This window comes from Gadus macrocephalus, chromosome 15 (genome assembly GCF_031168955.1).
Source record: "Gadus macrocephalus chromosome 15, ASM3116895v1".
In the NCBI taxonomy this organism is placed as follows: domain Eukaryota; kingdom Metazoa; phylum Chordata; class Actinopteri; order Gadiformes; family Gadidae; genus Gadus; species Gadus macrocephalus.
The window spans coordinates 21,876,852-21,888,764 of NC_082396.1; positions in this window are offsets into that span (position 1 = coordinate 21,876,852).

Below are 11,913 nucleotides of genomic sequence, written 5' to 3' on the forward strand. Positions count from 1 at the left end.
ACTAGACCCCGAATATAAGACGACCCGACTTTTTCGGACCTATTTCGAAGGGAAAAAAGGCTGTCTTATATTCGGACCAATACGGTACTTCGATGTGTTTTTTGAGGTTGGACAGGGAGTTTTTGAAGGCCTTTATTTCGTGGCACTTCGGAAGGCATAACATGCACTTCATTCGGTAGGAATTTGCCCCCATCCCGAGGTAGCTGAACATACTTTCCAGGTATGACCACGGGTGTCCGTCGTCGACTTCTGTTGAACGATGTGCGTCGTCTTCTGTGTCTCCCTCATCCACATGCTCTGCGGCTGCCATGTTTGTAGTGATCTCTCTGCCGCCCCCGCGCGGCGCGCGCATCCCGCATTTATACCTTCTTCGCGAGAGTACCGTACGTGGTTCTTCTCGTCCTCTCGGAATCTCATGCAGAGACTATTTTAATTTGTAACGAGTAACGACGTGGCAAATGTCAAAGTAACGAAGTAAAAGTATATTTTTTAACTTATAAATGTAGTGAAGTAAAAGTAAAAGTCCTGATAAAAAAAAAAACTCAAGTAAAGTACAAATCCTCAAAAAAAATACTTAAGTAGTGTAACGAAGTACATCTACTTCGTTACTATACACCTCTGTGCCAGACAGCACGACAGGAAGTCCACAGCAATTTCTATAGAGGCTTATGGGGTTAAAGCAGAGAGTTCATTTTTTAGTCAAAGCAGCCTGGTGTAGAGTTTAGTTACGACAGAAGGCTTGTATAGGGTTCCTTTCTTCACGCACTCTACCAAGGTCTAAACGAGAGTAACAGCTACGTTAGACATGACATCAAAACGTTTCTTGCTGACTGTTACGGTCTCCAAACATTTATATAAAATACTCGGTGGCACAAATTGGAGACCCCAACATAAAAGAAGGACACCAGAAAATAGGATGTTTTAACAGGTTTTATTGACCAAGTTTTCCCACCAGGAAATAAATATCCTTAAATGAAACCATAGCTGAAATGCAATATAAATACTTTACCAAATAAAGAAGTCCGCAAACCAAAAGGGACCTGGAGATGCCGGACAAACTCAGCAAAATGGAGGCGGGGCCAGGCCACCCCCTATAGGGACGTCGAGGCTGGCCCCCCTCCCTGCCTGACGAAACCAAATTATAAACTAAAAACTAAACGGAAAAGTAGGACTGCCGGCTATCTCCAGGCCTAAATCAAAGATTACTGAAAGAAAAGGGTATTTAACAACTCATACTGTGGGACTAAGGTGTTGCCGGGTCTGTGTTCCTCAAGCAACTGACTTTGCTGGCTTCATACAGGCTGGTAATTGGGCGGTAGCGATCTCAGATTTGCTGCAGGTGTGTCAGCCTGAGGGTGCCAGCCTGATGAGAAAGGAAAGACATGGGGGTTTAGGCACAGCACAGTGATTGAATGTCTGAGTGAGTGAGTCATGGCCACACACAACACTGACCAGCAGATTAGTGATGACTTTCTGTTAGAACAGATGACTAGGTCCATGACTGAGGAAGAGGGGAGGTTAAAGCGCCTGGGTGTTGTATCTGAGTCTCGACCAGTGACTGTAAGTGTTGCCCAACATGACGGTAATGGACGGACTGACATGAATACAAGTGTCTTCTTTGACCAGACACATGACCCTTGTTGACAGGTCTGCAGAACGCATACAGTCTGGCGGCCCTAGTACCTCATTTAGTCGTCCGCAGCTACTGTCAGTCGACAAAAAGGTTAGATGCCAGGACTGTGTAACAAGCGGAACCATGGGCTGTCCCCATTGTTTTATCTGTGGCCTGGCAGGACACCGAGCCATTGGCTGTTTACAAAGAGGGTCATCGGGAAACGGGAAGCGGTCACAGGAAGAGGGCAGCCAGTGATCGTGAACAGTGTTAAGCCCACATTTAAGATCAAGCCGTCAGCCAAACTATGCCAATCAGACCCAAAGAAACGCATTGCACAGCTCATAGGGAAACGTTGTACCGTCTCTTGCAACATCAACGGTGTGCCTATTGAAATGCTTTTAGACTCAGGCGCTCAGGTGACGATCACCCCATGTCAAAATCCAACCACTTCAGTCCCTCTTTGCCGACCAGTCCTTTGAAATATCAGCAGCAAATGGTACACAAGTTCCACTGGATGGATGGGCTGAGGTTGACTTGCAGATTTGTAGAGAGCACCATGGGTCTTTGATAATTAGAGTGCCCCTACTTGTCAGTCAGAGTTGTCACTGTCCCCTGTTAGGTAGCAACGTTATAGCCGAGATCGTCAAAGACCATGACAATACCCTTAATGTGACTGCGATCCTGACTGATGCTTTGAGTGTCCCTGAAAACACAGTTGAGGCTTTAGTCTCTGCCCTCCAGATCACAACCAGTGATGAGACAGCCTTGTGTACGGTGCGCATAGGCAGGAAAGGTGTCACAATCCCTGCTGGTCAAGTCTATCAAATACTTTGCCCGGGTTAGGGGGTTATCAGGGAATCGTACCATGCTGTTCCAGCCTCTCATAGAGAACACCTGCCCTGAGGGTGTAGAACTGTTTCATGGCCTAGTCGACGTTCCTTGTGGGTCATCAAAATGCATTAAAATTCCCATCCAAAATGCAACCCGACATGCCATTTATCTGACCCAGAGAACCATTCTCGGCACCCTTGAGGAAATGGCTGATGTGAAACCTGTGGGCATGCAGCATGACGTTGCCCAAACCTTTTCAGCTCAGCTAAACACAGATCCAGTGACCTACCTGAACGATGAGCAAGACAGACAGATCAAAGATGAGTGGCACCCTCCTGTTGACGTTTCACATCTAGCAGAGGATGAACAGAGAGTATTTAAGGAAATGTTGTTCAAGGAGTCAGACGTGTTTGCAAAAGACGATGCTGACATTGGTTGTATTCCTGACCTACCACTTAGAATCAACCTCACAGATGAAACACCCGTACAAAAGTCTTAGAATGCCATTCCAAAGCCCTTGTATCGAGAGGTGAAAGACTACGTTCAGAACTTGCTTGACCGCGGTTGGATCAGAAAATCCACCTCAGCTTACTCTTCTCCTGTGGTCTGTGTGAGAAAAAAGGACACAAGCCTGTGGCTCTGTGTTGACTTCCGTGGGCTGAACAACAAAACCATCCCCGACAGTCATCCACTTCCCCGCATCCAAGACCTCCTGGACAACTTAGGAGGCAACTCATGGTTCTCCATAGTTGACCAGGGCAGTGCCTACCACCAAGGCTTTGTTGAAGAGAGCTGCCGTCACCTGACCGCTTTTAGCACACCTTGGGGGTTTTATGAGTGGGCACGCCTCCCAGTTGGCCTCACCAATGCTCCAGCAGCATTTCAGCGCTGCATGGAAGGCATGCTGGCTGGTTTGAGGGATGAATGCTGTTCTCCTTATTTGGATGATGTCCTCTGCTTTTCCAAGACATTCCAGGGGCAGGTTGAGGACTTGAGATGAGTGCTGTGTAGCTTACGAGAGCATGGTGTGAAGCTGCGCGCGAAAAAGTGTGAGCTGTTCAAACGCCATGTCAGGTATGTCGGACGCCTGGTCACAAGTGAAGGTGTTCAGATAGACCCCAAAGACCTGTAAGCGGTGTTGCATATGAAGGAGAGACAGCCAAAGCCACTGTTTAAGCTCCAAGAACAGCCTGCTGCTTCCAACAAGAGTGCTGTTACAGCAAAGTCCAACCAGAAAGGCAAGAACAGTGGCCAGTTACCATCAGACACCAGTTCAGTGGACCCCTGAACTAGGGCTGCAACTAACGATTATTTGAATAATCGATTAATCTGTCGATTATTTTTTCGATTAATCGATGAATCGGATAAAAAAAAAAAATTAATTAATTGCCGCATCTTTATTCAAAAACTGAACATTACTTCAAATTCACAGTGCAGACTGAAGTGTAAAAACACCAGGTTATTGCTCCAACGTCCCAGAACTATTAAAAGTAATATTAAATAATAAAACAATTAAAAAAACATAACTGGGATAACACAAAGAAAACATACAATGTATGATATACTTTTATATGTATATAAGGGATGTCCATGGTTAACCGGTCAAACCTATTGATACCATTTTCGAGACTCCTTGAAATAGAACTTGTAATATTGCTTTAATTGCTGATAAGATGATGATAGTTCAAGATAGGACATTAAAAAGGTCATAATTCTATCTTTACTATCTATTTTATATTACTGGGAAAACAAGTTTTCACCAAAAGCTCAATAATTTTTCTTTTTTTCTGTTGCATTTGAACGCATCAATCATATTACTGAGCCGACCTGATCACATTTGACACTGTTTGTGACCATTGGTCTTTTTTTTTTTTTTAAGCTAACTAGCTCTATATCCTGCCGATTTTAACATGGATTTAAAAACTGCATTACTATTTTTAACTGACGGGACTTTCTACACCGTCCGGTTGTGTGATTACTACCGCTGCTTTGAATGACTGTTGATGCACGCGGTGCAGACTCCAAGCCCGTCTGCACAACGTCTGCTGCAGCTGACAGTTTTCGGTTGGACTAGACGGATACTGAGTTGAAGGAGTTTTTTTAACCCAAAGGCAGTGAAGGTACAACACTTCTATGTAGGCCTACAGTCCAGTGTTAAGATATGACCAAAATACAAGCTGTGGTCGCTCACACAAAAGCTCGCTGTGGGCGTGCATGAACCATGAACCAACCTGTCGGCGGCTGGCTGTAAACAGTGCTGCGCCTACGAGTAACTTATTAATCGCGCGACACAACGAATCGACGACGAAATTCGTTGCCAACGCATTTAGTAATCGATTTTTATCGATTTTATCGATTCGTTGTTGCAGCCCTACCCTGAACACAGTGCTGTTGTGTTCCGCCTTGTTGACATGTTGATTAACCCCCCCATCTTGGCCTACCCCGGACTTCCATTTGCCATTTGTCCTGCACACTGATGCATCCAATGAAGGTTTGGGGGTTGTGCTCTACCAGGAACAGGATAGTAAACTCCGGGTTATTGCTTATGGTTCCAGTTTACTCATGCCTGCTGAGAAGAATTATCACCTCCATTCCAGTAATAACTTTCGTGATTATCTGTATTATGCACCAACATTCACTGTGTATACAGATAACAACCCCCTCACCTACGTCCTGAGCACGGCCAAGTTGAATGCTGTTGGACACCGCTGGGTTGGTGAATTAGCTGACTTCAACTTTACCATCAAGTACAGGCCAGGCAAGGCAAATGTTGACGCTGACACCCTGTCCAGGTATCTAGTGAAGCTCCAAGATGACTTGTTGGAGTACTCTGAGATAATGCTACCTGAGGTTGTATCTGCCATCTGGCAGGGGCACAAAGCCGAGAGAGATGAGGATGTACCCTGGGCTGCCGCCCTTCAGATCTCCACCGTTGATGATGACCCTCCTCCTGTGAGTACACCCATGTTCACCCCAGAGGACATCAGAGATGCCCAGAAAGGGGATGAATCCATTTGTGAGGTGATCCAGTTGAAAAGGAGCGGATGGAATCCAAGAGACAAAGACCAGAGGCTAATACAACCAGGAACGCGGCGGCTCATACATGAGTTGAACAGGCTCAAACTGGATAAAGGAATTCTGTACAGGCAGTCAGGACAAAATCAACAGCTAGTCCTTCCCAAAGCACTCAAGTTAACTGTACTCAAACACATGCATGATGATATGGGACATGTTGGAGCTGACAAAGTCATCCACCTCGCAAGGCAGCGGTTCTACTGGCCTTTTATGCAGCGCGACATTGAAGACTACGTCGTCCGCCACTGCTCATGCATTAAGCAAAAGCGACCTGCTGTTCATGAGAAAGCACCAATGGGCTCAATCACAACCAGTGCCCCTTTTGAGCTGCTCTCTGTCGACTACATGCACCTCGATCCCAGTAAAGGAGGCTATGAGTACGTCCTTGTTGTAGTAGATCACTTCACCCGTTTTGCTCAGGCCTACCCAACTCGAAATAAGACTGGCAAAACAGCGGCTGAAAAGATCTTCTACGATTTCATTCCACGCTTTGGGTACCCTCAAAAGCTTCACCATGACCAGGGCCGGGAGTTCGAGAACACCCTGTTTCAGAGACTCCAGCAGCTGGCAGGAATTTCTCACTCCCAAACTACTTCTTACCATCCGCAGGGAAACCCTGTCGAACGCTTGAATAGAACGCAGCTCCAGATGCTCAGAACGCTCCATGAGGAAAAGAAGGCAGAGTGGAAAGACCATCATCCCAGCATAGTCCACGCCTACAACTGTACAAGACATGAGGCAACAGGCTACTCACCTTTCTTTCTTCTCTTTGGAAGACATCCACAGCCCCCCATCGACCTGATCTTCAACCTTCACCCTGATCGGCAAGCTCAGACACAGCAGGAGTATGCCAAGACTTGGGCTTCCCGGATGCAGGAGGCATACCGGATTGCCTCAGAAAACAGCAAGAAGTCCTCTAAGAAAGGGAAGAGGCACTATGACCAAGGTGCCAGGGGTGTTCTGCAGCATCCAGGTGATCATGTGCTTGTCAGGAACCTGTCTGAGAGAGGTGGCCCAGGAAAACTCAGATCTTACTGAGAGGGGAAAATCCACGTGTCATCGAGAGGCTAGGAGACGGTCCAGTTTATCGTGTCCAAGCAGAAACAGGTGACCGAACCCTCCGGGTTCTCCACCGCAACCTCCTCTCGCCTGTCAGTGACTTGCCAGTCAGCCATGAGGAACATGATACTCGTGTGGAGAGGAAGCCACAAAGACAGAGACATCATGTTCAGCCCAGAGAAGCCACCAAGTCAGATTCCAGCACCTCCTCTGATGAGGGAGAGTGCTCATACAACCTCAGACCTTTGCCTGTGTATGAGAGAGAGGCTGTCAGACACCATTCACCTCAACGTGAACTTCACAGCAAGCTGAGGGCTGTGGCTCCAGCATATCAGCCTTTGAACCGAGCACTGGAGTCTGAGGATGTATGGCAGGCAGAAGCATCTGACCCTTCGATGACAGGAGAGCCAATGACCGCACCACGAAGGATAGATCTGTCCCCAGCTGTGGAAGTAGAGGAACAACACAGGGATGATGCTGTGGAGAGTCCTCAGGATTCTGAGACATATGTCGTACCTGTTCCTCAGCCAGTGAGAGAGGTAGAACAGCAATTGCGGAGGTCCACCAGACCAGTGAAACCCAGAAGCATCAGAAGCAGCTTCATTTCGCACTGTATGACCATTGAGGACAACCTTCCTACCAGCCTTGGAGAATGGGAGCAAATGCATTGTACTGTGTCCCGCATCCCATGCTCACCTACCCAGTGTTTCCTGAGATGTGCTACTACCCTCCCCAAGCTGTATGGACATACGGAAGAATTGACAGTGACCAGAACATTGGCATTGACATACAATCTTACTTATATAAGACTTACCTGTGACTGACGTTCGGCAGATTCACCTCCTGTTCAGATTGATGACCCCTGGGGACTGTTCTTACCTGACCTTCCGACTGTTGACTCCTTATCTGATGTTCTGATCGATGACTAACTTGACAGACAGCGCCACAGATAGTTTAGTTCTAGAAGTCAGGAGACATCTTTTAAAGTAGGGGAGAGTGTAATGGGTATAGAAAATGGCTTGTGTTATAAAACAGTTCCCCCCACCCATTTTCTGGTATTAGCGGTTAATTGCAATAGCGGTTAATATTAATCGCTATTGTATTATTTTCCTGCCACGAGATGGCACTGTGCACTGTTGACGAGGTGGGTTGCCATGGAGACGTAGCTCGAGTTAATAAACTGCTGATTGCTTGAGCAAGATTGAAAACTGTTGTTCTCCACTTCGTATTACCCATAGGTATGTCTTATTATATTCCATTGAACTGTGGTTAATCTATCACGCATTCCTATGGGCGGTGCGTTTGTTCATGTTGTGTTTGGGGAGCTTTGTTGTGTTTGAAAGTGTGATTTGCAGTGTTTTGAATCTAGTTGATAGCAGTTGACGCCGGTGAGCTGGCAGAAGCTGTTGGTGTCGTCGGTTGGTGTGCTATTTATGATATGGACAATCATTGATGTATTGGTTTATTTGTTGTTTTATTATATTCTACAGTCATGTAGATATGTGATATTTATACCGCCATTTAGGGCTGAACGATTTAAGGAAAAGATCGATTTGCGATTTTTTCTGGCAGATATTGCGATTTCGATTTTCTTCACGATTTTCTTCAAATCAGGCTTCAGTGCAATATTCACAATGTACAGTAATATTTACAAACATGACATCATACCATTAAAACATTACATGCCATTACTATAATGTAAGAATGAAAACAAAAGTTAAGAATTGATTTCAAATGTATTTATTAAGAAACATGCATGTAAACTAAAGTCCTTGACCAACTGCAGTTGTTACAACTGAAGAACTAAAAGAGCCATCTTTGACTGTCTTAACTTAAAAAGGACTACTACTTTTTAGTTGTTTTTTTAAGACAGTCAAAGATGGCTCTTTTAGTTAATTTGTGCATTAGAGTATAACAACAAAGGGAGAGACGTCGGAGAACCCAACGCAGTCTATTCATAATATTATAATGACCACGGAAGAGGCAGTCAATGAAGTATTGAATAGACAGAGATTCATTAGATAGGCCTACCTAATAAACCGTTGGAACACACAAGACTGGAAACATAGCAACGCTGGTAAACAAACCCCGAGAAGCCCAATCCCTATGAGAGCTCCCCGCGCTACGGCCATCCGGAGGCGCACAGAGCTTTTTTTGCCGTGATATTATATATACAAATATTATATTAATAATAATAATAATAAATTTAATTTAGAGGCGCCTTTCAAGACACCCAAGGTCACCAAAAAAAAAAAAAGCCATACAGAGCGGCGTTAGACTCGCCAGCGTCCCCGTTACTAGGCAACTTGATATTATATATTACATACTATTATGTTATATATAGAGCTCTGGGAGTCGCAAACGGCAGCAATCACTTTCTCCTCCATGCTGCAGTTCACCCCGGACTGAACTGCACTGAGTTTGACGGTTGAACACTGTTTGGCTGTTACGTTACACATGTGACTCAGTGGCCACGCTGTTGAACGCTGATTTGGCCGTCATCACGGGAAACGTGAACGCGCTCGCCTGTGCACGGCGAAAGTGTGGCGCGACAAATCAAAACTTTTAGCACTTTTTTTTGTTGATTTCGGTTGACACAAAGTAAAAAAATCATCTCTACAGATGTCATGTTTGCGATTGTCGATGCCGTTAATTTGTGAGGTATGAATAAGGCCAATTCATACCTCCCGATCCGGACGAAATTCGTCCGTTGCCCCAAACGTTGCCTCCGGAACTACCCTTCATACCTCCGTCTGGTTTCAGCGTTGTTATGGATGTTACGCAATATATCCTCTAGAGGGCAGTGACTGTCGTTTCACAAATTAACAGAATCGACAATCGCAAACATGACATCTGTAGAGATGATTTTGCTTTGTGTCATCCGAAATCGGCAAAAGATTTTGCAAAAAGTGTGCTGTGGCATGTGACACCCCTCACTAACCCGCAGATTATCTCCTCAAAATGTTGTTAAATTACCAGTTACAACTCATTGCCAAAGCAGGGGAACACTAAAATAAAAAGGTTGTATATAGTATAATATAAGTATAAAACGTTAAATACAATATATATACATATCAGATATTATGCTACTCTATCTATTTTCGCGAATGGTCTGACTTTTGACTCTATACTGCCGCCTCGATTTCCAGTGGTATTGCTCCGTTTCTCCCGGAGCACTCCGGATTCGTAAGCTCAGAGGTGACGGACCCATTGGACCCAAGGACGAAACACCTCCGGGACCGGACGAAATGGTCCATATCCGTATTTACCGTATGGTGTGAATGGGCCTTTAGTCATTCAAAAACCGTATGGAAACCGTACGGAATTCTTGCCAAACCGCACGGATTCCGTATGGATTCCGTACGGTTTCCGCATGGGTTTAGCACGTTTATCGCGCCATTCTAGGGCCAGATAGTGACCTTCTTGGCTTTCCATAAGCTTGCGTCAGCCATTAGCAAAAAGCCGCACTTCTAAAGCACGTAATAGTATAACTGTTCTTCAAGTTTACTTTAAGTTTTCTCCGACATAACATAGTCTCTTCAGCTTCTTCTCACAGCTTCTTTTCTCTCATCCCCAGACATTTTGTTATACCCCGCCTAGGGCTGTGCAATTAATCGAATTTCGATCGCGATATCAATTTTGGGGTCAAACGATCTCCAAACTCGTATAATCGAGTTGAAACGATTAATTTGACATTTTCCATTTTAAAGTAGGCCTAGAGAGTTTATGAAAGAGACGCGCATGCGAAAGCATTCAACGCGGCGAGAGGGAGTACAATCTAACAGGCGTGCTGCATCAGGAAGTATGCCGTTGGCAGGAGGCGGGACATGCCAGTGAACCGCCAATCAGCAGCATCGACTGTTGACACATGTTGGAGTAGACCTACCGCGTGGAATCTAAAGTTTCAGTAACGTTACAGTTTGATGAACGATAACAAGCTCCTATAGCAGACTTTAACTAAGAGTTCTTTAAGGCAGAACTGCCAAGTACATCTTGTATATGTATTTCTGTTTAACAACAATATGATCTTTATTAGCCATGTGTTTGTTATGGCTTTGTGACTTTTAACTTTGCTATGGAGAAATGCTGGGACCGTTGTTCTCTAGACATTAAATAGGTTAAGTTAATTTTGGATACTTATACGTGTTTCTGTGATATTTGATTGTCTTAATATATTGTATTCATGAAATGTTTTATAAAAATCAAATGTTAGATTCAGAATGTTGTGGCAGACAGTACACTTACACACGAAAAAGGTTTTATTTTGGATACTTATAATATACGTGTTTCTATGTCATAATTGATTGTATCAATAAATGCATGTTTTCAAACTCAAAAATAATCGTTTGAATAATCGTGATATCAATATTGACCAAAATAATCGTGATTATGATTTTTCCCATAATCGAGCAGCCCTAACCCCGCCCCTCCGACATTCCGACAGGTTAATCCCCAATGTCAGATAAAATGATTGACACCTGCCTAAACAAATCCAAATCCATAAAAATAAACTGAGGGGTTCAAGGGCTCTTTAAAACATAGGACGTTTTTTATATTTTACACAAACTTCCGACACATTTCAACAGTATTACAACTTCAGGCCCACATTAGTGACAATTTAGCATACATTTTACATAGGAAAACCCCATTTCATCAAATTAGAAGGGCGCTACACTTATATTTTTTATCTACAATTATTTAGTTATAATATTATAAGTAGACATGAAGGCCTAGCTTTTATTCAATTATCGTAATAACAAGATGATGCTAGATCATGCACTGCGCAGACCGCCCTCCCTTCTGAATTCTAAAAAATCTCCTGATTGAAATGTATTGGTTTAATATTGAATTAATTTAATATTAAAATAAATATTATATATATATATTTATAGGCCTATATATAAACATACAATTATTTAGTTAGCCTCTAATATTTAGACCATGTAATTTTTATCAATTGTCGTTTTAACAAGATCTGTAGCCTGATTGACCGTTGAAAATCCACTTCCACCAATTTGTAAGTGTGGTTCAGGTACCAGAAGATATTAAACTATTCATAATATAAAAACGATGTAAAACTAAGGTTATGGGCCGATTTCGGTTAAAATACAGCCTCTGCTGGCCCACAAGTAGTTCATCTCATTTCCTCGTTACACGCTTTAATTTAATTATATTTAAATTGTTATGACCATGGAGCCTTTATTTTCTTGCCGTTATCATTTCATTCTGTGGAGCACGGTTATTTTTATTTATTTATTTATTTTTTGAGGAGGTCTGCTTCAAAAATATTAACATAGGCCTATATAACTAGAGGGTGCACTGTATTATCTGCG